We start from the raw sequence: 13,042 nt of genomic DNA on the forward strand, positions 1-13,042 counted from the left end.
GTATAAGAAAATGCATCGTGCACAAATATTATAGCTATTTATTTTACAACTACTTTACTTTACTTTGAAGTTGTTTCTAGGTGAATATCAAAAAATAGAACTCCATGCAAGAAAGGTAATGTATGTATCAATTAGGGATTTTTTTTTTAAATTCACTCCTCTGTGCTAATTATATATTAGAGGTACTTTTCTTAAAATAATTATACTGAAGAATAAATACTTTACTTTAGCAAAATAAACTCAAGAAAACAATTGAAACTTTACTAAAAAAAACCCAATTACAAAGATATTATTGAATTAATTACAAAGACAATCTCATAGTAAGGTTATTTCCGGGCATTAAATCATGAATGCATAATATAGTGAGCCGGCCACTACTCATCCTATCCTGGGACGAAATTTCCGGTAGTCAATGCTCGAAAGGAAGCATGAATCATGTGGCAAAAGTGTTTATTGCAATGTACAAACTATTAAGCAGATACATGTATTTTTTTAATCGACTCCAAAAACGGACAAAGAAGTTCGGCAGTATTTTTTAATGTTTGTTACTTCATAATTTATAAACTAATTCGAAAAAAAAACATTTTTTAAAGAGTATGCTTTAAGATTGGTTTCCTTTTTTACTATTTGAAGTAGGTTGTTTTTATTTTAAGACAATTATTTAGATTCTGCAATGGACTCCCGCTTATGCTTATAGTGGCGGATTAGAAGCATACGATAGGACAAGAAAGAAGTTAAATTAGTTAGAACATAAGATGTGTAAAAGTTATATTACTTCTTAAATCTCAGGTGATGGAAACAACGATAACAAAACAAAGTTGACTAATTTTGTTACTTTTAGCCGACGGTGGATCTGAGTCTGCTATTCACATATACACAATAAAATTGGAATACTTTAGCATTTATTATACCATCGACAGTTGACAGTTTCTAATACATCTGAGAAAATATTATTATATTTTCTATATTTTATTGGCCAAATTCTTCAATATTAAAGTAAGATATACGATTGTACCCTCTAATAGATAGCTAACTCTAAGCCGTTTACCTCCTCGAGGACCCTTCAGTTAACGAGTTACTTGGGAACAGACCAGCGCACACAGGTGGGTCGGATAATGCGAACTGTATTTCACTTTACACGAAAGCATTCCGTAACTTTCAGTTTTCAAATTGAATTTCTGGATGTACGTCCTCTTATTATTTATTTTAATTCTTTCTGGAGGAGGCTTTGTAAAAAGTCATCGGACTACAATCGCAATCAATTTCTAGTTATATTTTTTATTCTTAATGAATTATAGATCTCCATATAATAATAATAATAATCTCAGGACAATTCACACAGCACCATCTAGACCCAAGTTAAGCTAGGTAAAGCTTGTGTTATGGGTACTAGATAACTGATACAAATACACAGATATTTTTTTTCGTAAATACATACTTAATATACATAGAAAACACCCTGACCGACACAAACAATCATACTCATGAATACAAATGTTTGTGCCGTGCCGTATATAAATTTAATTGTCATTTAATGAGATTTAGATCTACAGCCTATCCTAATATTAGAAATAGCTACCTGCATATGTGTAATACATATGTTATGTACATAGTTCAAATCCGGAAGACCGTACTAGTAGTTTAATATATTAATTAAACTATTTAATAATAGAGGTTTTCTAAGTAATAGATATAAAGATACAAATATATTGATTTACATTCTCACTAACAAAATTCTTAAATATGTAATTCTAAACAACAATTGTTTAAAAGAGCAACGCGCAAGTTTCTTGCTCGTTCTTCTTGCGATGATTCTGCGGTCCCAGTAAGTGGTAGAATAGAAAATGAGAGTATTCAAAAGTGCTTGTATTAAGTTAATTTGAATAAGCATTATTTCTATTTCTATTTCACACCTATATACATACATGAAAATAGATTTTATTTGAATTCACTGTAGACATACATTTGACAGTACAAATTATTCGCTTATTAATTTAAATGTATGCCTGTTATTGTCGGCGTAGATAATTTATGTACCTACAATGTCACAGAGGACTTAATTGTTGCCTATCATATAATAAATTATTGAATTCAGTTGAGTTTTTAATGAAGCATAATCTATGCATACGACTATGATGAACTACGATGAATAATTCATTTGAAATTTTAAAATAAGAATTAATCTATGATAAATTTTAGAATAATATCATTGGAGCACAGAACTCAATAAGTTTCAAGGTGTGACATATGTAGGTATATATAAGTTACGCCCGTAGTATAATTAAATAACACTTACCCATAATACTTACTTGATTAATACATTCACATCCCAAATTTATTATGTTCATTTTGTATGAAACTCAATGGAAAATAAAAAAAAAACTATAACAAGAAACTTTGTAATCGTGCCTAACAAAGGCGGTCTAATGACTATAAAGTAATTTCTCACAAATAACACTTATTATACATATTAGCTAAATACATATTGAATTTATATAAAATTAAAACAAAGCCGATATAAAATTCAATAAAAGGAAAGCCGGACATAATTAAAACAAATAGCAATCAAAATGGAGGACGATTTACATAACAGGAAAATTTTCTTCGCCTATCAGCTGAAATAAATCGGTTTCCTTTGGTTTCGTTTATTTCGCTATTCAAAATCTCCTATCAATTTATAAACAGAAAATAAGTGAAAAGATTTCGATAAAAATTCACGGACGCTGATTTTAATTATAAAAAGTATATCATTATAATTCTGTATTACGGATTTTGATCTGAATTATATATTATTTATTTGTGTTCATTGTGTCATTTGCGTCATTTGTTAAATTCCTTTATGATATTTAAATTTAGAACATGAACTAAACATTTACTGATTCGAGTTTTAAAATTACCTAAAATCTTTAATAAACCTAAATATATTTACATGCTGCCAGTTCAATAGCGATATAATTTATTATGCTAAATTATAGAAGCTAGATGTATAAGCTATATTACTGTAAAGTTTCAACAAAATCCGTTTAGGAGTTTTTTCGTGAAAGACTAACATCCATTCATACTCACAAACTTTCACGTTTATAATATTAATAAGATTTGCCAAAATAACTTTTTATCGAAATTAAATATATCTACAACGATTATATTAATTCTATATTTTTTTATTTGTGTGAATATTACCTCTCTACTAAATCTATTAAAAAAAACTACGCACTGTTGTTTGTTTACTTTCAAAATAACTAAAACGTAGTGGTAGTGATTATAGCAAAAGTATTTCCATGTAAATGATATTAACAATGAAAGCAAAAAAAACAGAGAGACAGTGATAGCCAAATCCCGGAAGAAAGCTGGTTTGCATCCAATAAAAACGCTTTAACTACCGACGGGCTCCGTTTAATTAAATATTTTCTTTCTCAACGCTATCCTGTTCTTTATATAGTGGAGAAAGGAGAATTTTCTAGAAAAGTTTTTACGGCCGACACTATCTTTTTAGTTGGCTAATTCATTGTCCGACACAAAGTAAATTAGTACTTAGTTTCAGTATTACACGAGTTTTTATTGAATACCAGAAAAATTTAATGAACGTGAAATTTTCCTATAAAGACATGACGTGACATAATTGGATGCTTCCATTTTAATACGGTTCGGTTTTTTTACGGATAATTGTCTCTATTATACATTGAAATATATACGTAATTTGTGAGGGATACCTACTTTGTATAAAGTGGGATTTCTATCTCACTTATCTACATCAGTAGCCAATCGTATATGTTTCGGTTGTAGAGTGAGTTGTAATAGTGAAATTACAGAATACAAAGCCAGGAGATCATCCGATGTATCCCATAAATAATAGTTCAATATTATTATAACGAATCACTGTTTATTTTACTTCATTTATATTTTTTATTCACCATTCACATTACACACAATTAGCAGCGCTCTCGGCTCTAGTGTTTTGTTCGTTGCAATAGCATAAAAATACGTTACCCAAAATTATTTCAACGTACATACATTTAGTATGAAATTATATACTTTTTTAAATATGACGCGTGTCATTTATATGTAAAATTTACTAATTTAATTAATTAATTTTCCTAAATTCATGGTATCTTATCACGTTTTATGGAAACGTTTCACTAAACGTTTAATTTTTCTAATGATTTAATCTATTATGTACCTATGATATATTATATTGTAATCCTTTTGCACTCATAATTACGCTTTAGAAAGTTAGCAAATAACTTCGAATTTTTTTTCATGTTCTATCAACATGAATTTGTTTGTATTGTAAATATGTTCCAATGTAACTAGATTCAGCAGCCTTAAATCAGAAATTTCAAAAAATGTGATTCGGATAGAGTAATATCCCCTGTACAAGGACATTCGAGTACGAGTTACAAAAATTAATAACATATTTCAACTTAAAAATGTAAAGTTACAATCTCTATTTAAAAGAGTTTAAAACGCAAGTTTCTTGATCGTTCTTCTTGTGAAGACAGCTTTCCAAACGAGCGGTAGATTAAAAAAAGTATGACTTCAAAAGTGCTTAACTTTAAGTTTATTTGAATAAAAAGTTTTCTATGCTATCCTCTTCTATTTAAAATAAATAAAACGTAGTAGGATTTCGTTATTTTTCCTAATGTACAACGTTCTCATGTCGGTTAAACGCCAAAAATTACTTGCAGTCCGATTAATCACCGCGGCCACATAATGGAACCGCACGGATTTGCATAAAAAAATTCGCAGCACCAAAGGCGGAATCTAAATAATAAATTGTCCATTGTTAGGTGTTCCGGGTTATCCAAATATATATTTATTTATGCAGACAACATAATGAATTCTCCTGGGATGCGCGATTATGCAGATTTTTCCTCTCCCGTTGTACGAAATCGCGTCCGTATTACGGATAGTGGAACGTTTGCGATTCGATTCTAAAATTTCATTATTTTCAAATAAGCGATAAAAATATTTTAATGCCTATGGAAAATTCATATTTACGTAGATACAAACGATTTCTTATATTAGGTAGATAAACTATGCTGTTGATAATTTAATGTGTTATGCCTTAATATTTTAAATAAATCTAATAAACAAGTGAAGTATGTACTCCAATTTATGAATATATCTTCTTTTAAATAAAAATGATCTGGGATAAATTACATTATTTATTTGGAAAAATTCCATAAATCTTTATAAAAGTTTCATTATAAATATACATACACACAGATATCCATTTTTAGAACTAAAAGCCTGTTTGATTTCGTCATTTATTATTCCGTATCCGCGTCGCTGATATCAGAATAAGACCGCCCTTATAATTAAATAATGAAACTCTGAGGAATGACGCTAAATGAGGGCCAAAGAAGAATTTAATGCTACATTTACTGTTTTCAAACCGTTTGTATATGAAATAAACTTGTTACAAAGTTCAACTGGGATCATCAGGCCTATTATTTACTATTACTTACTTTACTTTTTTATGGATTATAATGGAATGGTACAACCATCTGCGCTAACGGTTTACGCTGATGGGGCACCAGTGGAGGATGAGAAGATGAACATGACGTGAATTTCATCACCACCACAATCGATCATGAAGCTCATCACGATGGGCTAACTGATCTGCAGTTAGCCCATCGTGAACTATCAATTACGATTAATTTCATGGGGAACCGCGTGCATGTCAACCGAACATGGTACAATGCTAGTAAAGGGGTTCTTAATTCACGTTACTAATATTTCCCCTCCCCCCTGTAGGTGATGGTTAACACTTACCATAAAAATAAAAAATCATTTATTCATATAGGACGCATTGTAACCGCTTATAAACGTCAACTTTTTTGTATTAAAATATTTTACCTACCGTCCACTTCAGTATATAGATTTAATTGAAAAAACTGGCATGAAACTCAACTGAATTGCTTTTTCATCGGCCGTGCCAACAGTTTTCCATAATTCAAGTAGCATAAAAAGAAGATAAGCTAGAGAAATAGCAGGCATATGCATGCATAACGTCATAGGCCCGGTATAACTGCAACACATACATAAGTATGATAATGGTGGCACGGGCGTCTTGAAGTCATTATGTCCATCGTGCTGTACATGTATATTGATGAGGAATATAACTTACCGTTGGTTGTTTCTATTTCAGTTAGCTACATATTAAAAACTCTATACAACATACTTACGAACCGCAAGTATGTTGTATAGAGGCTTGGCACGGGTATTGAACAAAAATTATATTCTATTGAATACACACACACTTATTATTGATGTTTACGAATGGAGCCCTAAACATTTTAAAAATATTGTATTACTATATTCATCAGGGAAATTTTGAAATCTGTATAAATCTGTGTTTTGTAAACACGTACAATAAATAGTATTTGAAAAGAGTGCCTGAATGAAACTTGAGTTTCTTGTATGTTCTTCCTGATTCTAAACTGTATTCTATCTTTTAAATAAATTTATTTAAAAGACCTACGTGAATGAAGTTATTAACGTTAAAAATGAATGCTAATTATTATACTTAGTTTCAAAGGATTTTTGTGTCGCCATCTATTGACTTCACGGAAAATTTCCTAGCTAAGAATGCTTTCTAATTTTAGCAATCTTCACCATCTTTCCAGTCCTAACATCGAGATGGGCAAGTCGTTTGTTTGCAATGTTTCATACAGATGCCGCTAGCTCGTCGTTTAAAGAATATTTGCGAAGTTTTTTTTCTTCCACATAAACTTGGATTTGTTGTTCACGAATCAATATTCGTGAAGTTTTGTTCACTATACCAACTACTAAAAAAGTTTTCAATTGTGTTGCTATATGGGTGTATATCCAACAGCGATCGGAATTTTATCACTAATAGAGAAGGTCATAACGCTTTCAAGTTTCCACACTAGTATTTGCGGTCTCATACGTGCTAACCGTAGCGTAATTAAACAAAATAATATAAATGTATTTAATAAGAAATACATAAATAACTGATATAATTAACAGGTTGACATAATTCTGAAACATCAAATGTCTTCCTCTATTGATTACGACCAATTAAATGATAGTTCCGTGAATACTTCCCGTCAATCATAATTCTCATAAATGTGCTCTATGAGAATTAGGGGTGTGAAAATGAAATTGATTATGAAAAACATATCGATATAAATCCAAATTAATTGTATATTAATCCAAAATATCGAATCATTAAAAGAAACAAGAACGAATGTTGGAGCCCCACACGACGAACAGTTTAAAAATTGATTGATAAAAAAATGAAGCAAAATAGATTTTTGATACAGAATATTGAAATGAAATGTATTTGTTGGCATAAAATATGGTATAAATAAAAATAATGTCAGTATTAATAAAATAGACCACATATATGGCTATTATTTTGACAAGCAAAAATTTTTGTAATGTATAATAGAATTTATACACAAAAATTACATTTCATGTCAAATTTAGGTAGGTACATAACATTTATTTTCGTTCGGTATCAATCAATATCATTTAAATATATACTATTAATTTTATTATTATATAATTCTCACTGTAACAATATATTACATCCCTAATGAGAATTAGCGGAGATAAGTAGCGTAGTTAGTGACCGGTGATGTAAACGTTGTTTTCATTCATCTCGGTGTTTTATTGGGTGGGATGCGACGTGTTTGCGAGAGCGCGAATAAAATTCGAACGTCAGACATCAATGGAGAAGAATTTAGTGCTAAGGGTACAGTTACACGGTTCAACACGACACGATAATATTGTTGTTTTTTATTAGTTCATATATATTTAAATATTTTTTACACTACAAATTGTCGTAGTGCGTACAACTTCTCGTATGCGTATTTTGTATGTGATACACAGATAACACAATATTACATATTGATACTAATATAATTAACACACTATAAACATTCTATGTGGTGGTAGCCCACTCATGTATAAACGTAATATCTCCTTTGGAAAGTTTACACTCTCTCCTGAGGAAATAAAATCCGTCGCTCCTAATAATATCCTAGATCCGTCAGGAATAACAATTCAATTATTATACCTGACGGGTCTAGGTAGCGAACTTTAAAAAAGGGCGAGCACAATAGATCTATATAGATCGCAAGCTACAGGTCCATGCCCAAACCCTTCAATATATAAAATATAATTAAATTAAATTTATGTTTTAGTAGATTAAATTAAATAAAAATGTTTTGATGGAACTTGTATACTCATCAATTACTTCTATGAATAATAGAATGTTAGCTTGAAAATGATAAAATTCATAAATATATCATCATTTTAATAAATACAAGTGCTTTGGAGTGTACTGAAGCCATTATTCGTCAAGTCACGGTAGCCTTAAAATCTTGGGAAATTCCCATTCTCATACATTTAGTAACCAATGTAATAATAATACAACAATACCATTTAATAGTAATTAAAGCCTTTGCAACGATATTTAAAAAAAAATAGCAAGCTCTCGTTTGACGGCTGATAATGGAGAATACTCAAATACGTTAATACGCATTGGAAACCGAACAAACACAACACCTGTTTTCGCGGCAAACGGTTGCTATTTATATTTTGTTTAACACGTAAACACTACTGCCTATTTTTTATATTTCACCAGCAGGCGAGCCCCGGTGTGTTTAGTCAGCTTATACACTATCCCGAACTGTTTGTCAAAACAAGTGAATGAAAGAACTGAATGAACATGTTCATTCATTTTTAAAACCAAGTGAATAAACGAAATTTCTTCCGTTTAAATTATATTCCATTTCCAAAAATATTGTAATAAAAATTGGAAATTATTATTTAAAAATTAGCTTCTTTATACTTAAGATTTTAGCAATACAACTTAACACTGTTATTAAATCCTATTTTATTTCACTATTGATGTTTTTTAAAATATCAATGATAGTTTAATAAATTACAATTAATTCGGTACATACAACGATACCTACTATAAATCTATGTTCTATTATGTTTGAAATCTATCTATATTCTTTATAGTATAATACTATAAAGAATATAGATAGATATATATATAGTTAATGTAGCATATCTGCTTTTTACAACTAAAAATAATAGGTACAAACAATTCTGAAATCACTATAAACAATAAAACACTATAAAACTGTCTTGTAACAGATTTGATTATAATTTAAAAATAAAAAGAGAAATCTACTACTATCTTACCTATATAAGTTACCTTTATAAGTGAGTCCTTTTGGAAGGTAGAAACAATCTGAAAGAGCTTCTCTAGCTTCGAATGAACTATTCTAATGTTTTTGGCCATAGCTGGCCTTTATAGCTTCCCCGAATGGTAGGGGGCGAGTGTAGATGATACTTCAAACACGCGGATGGACTTATAGAGCGGCTGAAGACCAACTTCTGCCTGACCGATACGACTTTAGTCTGAGCGCACCGCTAGGAATTCGAACCTCGCCTCAGGCCATTGTAATTTCAATTCGAATTTGACAGGGAATCGGTCGGAGGCAAGGTAATGAAGGATTTGTATAAAGTTATCTGCTTCTGTCTATCCCACCAATTTCTAATGTTTCAGTTAAAGATTGAAATTTATATATCATTACTGTATAACAACCTAAATCTGAGGTATAATCATACTAAATAAGACTTTGTAAAAAGTCGCCTATGTAGGTACCTCTGACTCGCCATACTTGTCACCAAGCAGCTTGCATTGTGAGCTGTGTTTCGGTTATAGGGAAAGATTAGGCAGAAAAATTTCAGGATAAAAAAAAAACATGACATCATATTCCCCTGGAATGTGCAACGCAAAAGTTGTATCATAAGCGTTATGACATGATAACGTGATGTCTGTCGTTCTCTTCATGTATATAAGCGATGGTTACCGTTTTCTTCAGATGGGGCGTCAGTTTATTTGTCACTTCTAGTTACATAAAAATGCTAATGTACAGTACCCTTAACAGCGTCATTTGAATCATGTGACAAGTGGGTGGTCTATTGGTGAGTCGACGTAGGCCGCATCCTGCGTCTCAGAACAGCACGATGACGATAAAACGACCGTTTAATGACGAACGTAGGCCATTATGTTTTTATTTATTCACTAGGCTAATAAAACAATGTGCAAACACCTCCTGCTCATACAACTGTAATATTACTTGTTTTTTGTTCGCTTTTATTGTTTTTTTTTCATATATATTTTGGATTATGATTGCATAGGTTGTAATACGCAGCTATTTGATACCGCTTATAAAAATTCTCATTGATACTTCAATAAGAGTATTTATTAAAATATGTATGTGAAATAAAATATTCACAATAGAATATTTGAAAATATTGTGAAAAGAAAATATTGTGTCTTTTGTGGAAATATATTTTATGTATTACCAATACAATATGTGTAAATATATTGTACGATAATATTTTAATTTAATTTCAATAAACGCTTACTAAACCGTTTTTATTGGCTTTTAAACATAACCTTTATTATGTGCGGTTCAAAGTTGTTACTATAAAGCATATTATAGAACAATGCTTAATTATAGTCAACTACAGGTCAACATGAAACTTAATAAAATTATAAAAATGACTTTTAAATGACTAGTTTGCTAGATTCATTATTTTTTTGTAACATAATTTTTATTATTTTAAAGTATCCTATGTGTTATTTCATCAATACATACCAACTTATAAATTAATTCCAAATGTCGTATGAACCAAACATCCTCTCTTTTTAATTCCGGTTTGATATCGAGAGGTCATATATATTAATATTATCATGGTAAATATCTCGTTTATATAATGACAGTAATAGGTATCAATGTAACATCCCTAGGTTGCGATGAGAATTTTGAGGCTTGTAAGATTTCATATTCAATACTATTTCCTTGTAAAATAAAATAAAATACAGAGTAAGTGGCAGCATATATTTGTCGCAAAATATGTTTCTTTTGTCTTTAGTGAAATAGTTAAAGCCGACGAAATAAATATAGGATTAACTAAATCCTACATAATCCCATGAGAACGTTTGTAAGTGTCAGATGCTTTGAAAGACTGAGTGGGTATCAATGAAATTTGGTACACCAGAATTTACATATTACACACCTAATACTTACTTACTAATTAATTAACATATGTATTAAAAACTTTTAAAAATCTTCTCAATTGTTTTAACTTTATACATACCACACACCTAATACTTTAAATTAATTAACACAAATATTGAACAAATTTAAAAACATTTTCAAAGGTTAGAACTTTAGAGACTAATTCCAAAATTTTATAACATTTGAGTTAATCGAGTATTGTATTACTACTATATATATTATATACTAGCTACCCGCCCCGGTTTCGCATGTTGTACATGTTTTATATACCTATATATACCTTCCTCTTGAGTCACTATCTATTGCAAAAAACTGCATTAAAATCTGTTGCGTAGTATAAAACATCTAAGCTAAGATAAGTTAAGCTAAGACATCGGAAGCGACTTCATTTTATACTATGTAAGGATGTGTGCGACATCTGTCTTTTTATCTTAAGTCATGCGGATATTAAATTAAATTAATATTAAACGTAGTATGCTTTGTCTGAAAGTGAGTTGCACGAAAGTCCTTTGTGAAAGTTATTGATACTATAAATAGAACAACATCTGATCAGTGCATAAGAACTAAACACAATGTCATGTTACTAAATATAAAATTAAGAGAAAAATAATATAAACAATATCTACCTTACTTAAATAATTACTTTATTCCTTTGTCTATATCACAAGTAAGTATATGATATATTAATAGTCATTTCTAATTCGTCCTAAAAGGTCGAAATAATACGAACCAAAAACAACAAGAAACATTACAATTACGCGTTATATTTTGGCAAAGAAACGCTATTAAAATAACAGAACTACAAGTTTATGGTCCAAAAACTTGTGCCAATTCACGCAGCACGTTTTTGTGGATTATGAGTACTAGGGAGGCACTAAAAACAATTTTAGCTGCACACCGCTCAGCATTATTATTGGTCAGTTATGAATGCTGACGACTTCAAGTCATAATTTTTTTCCAAAGGGTTTGTTAAGAAAACATGATGTTTTGAACCGTCAATACTGACGCTAAATATTTTTTCAGTGTTTGCTTGACGGACCGACAAGTATCATGTAATATATCGTAAGTCAAAGAGAAAATTCAATGAACAAAATTAGCATAAATAATAATACCATGTATTATTTTATTACTAAATTAGTTAACAATAGTAAATGACATATTAAGAATAAAAAAACAATAAAATATTACATCTTAGGGGATATTTTCTAAGATAACTGCAGTTTATTTGTTGAACCACATATTCAGTGAAAATTTCATCCTAATTCCTTTAGGCGTTTTAAACAGACAAAAAGACACGCTACTAATGCGGATGTAAAGATATTAATAAATTATGCTTACACAATCAGATCACTTTTGCGATAAACCCCAAAAATTATTTTAAGTGTTTCGAATTATTTGGTATACACATTGGGCGAAAGATCTTGCCGTACATAAATCCACTGCAATGTTATTCACATTGCCCTCCTTTACTTCTCAGATAAAATCATTGAGAGCGCTGCTACCGTTGCTCATAAAATTGCATACCACCCGAATTAGCTGTGAGAACTCTAAATTAAAACATTTAACGCAATAACACCTATTTTTGGTTACCTTTAGCAATTTGAAAACATCTCAATTGCCGACTTTATTCCAATTCGCACGTCCTTGCCGGCTTGCCAAATTTTTCAGCGATGCGCTGTCCCCTAGGCAAGTAAGAATAACACTTTTTTTATTATTTAATAAGCGATTTAAATGTGACATTTTACATTTTTGTTACAGATTGACTATGAAAATAACTCGTGAGTTTACACAACGATTCGCTACATCGGACATTGAAAATAACATTAACTTTTTATTAAAACAAGCTATTGCCTTCGACTTTGCATGCGTATAATCAGAAAACTACATACTTTATATATTTTTACATCCCTTTGAAATTTTACTTTCGCAACAAAATGCAACCCATGCCCACAAAGGTCCAATCT

This window comes from Achroia grisella, unplaced genomic scaffold (assembly GCF_030625045.1).
Source record: "Achroia grisella isolate CSIRO2021 unplaced genomic scaffold, CSIRO_AGI_Agris_v1 utg327, whole genome shotgun sequence".
Lineage (NCBI taxonomy): Eukaryota > Metazoa > Arthropoda > Insecta > Lepidoptera > Pyralidae > Achroia > Achroia grisella.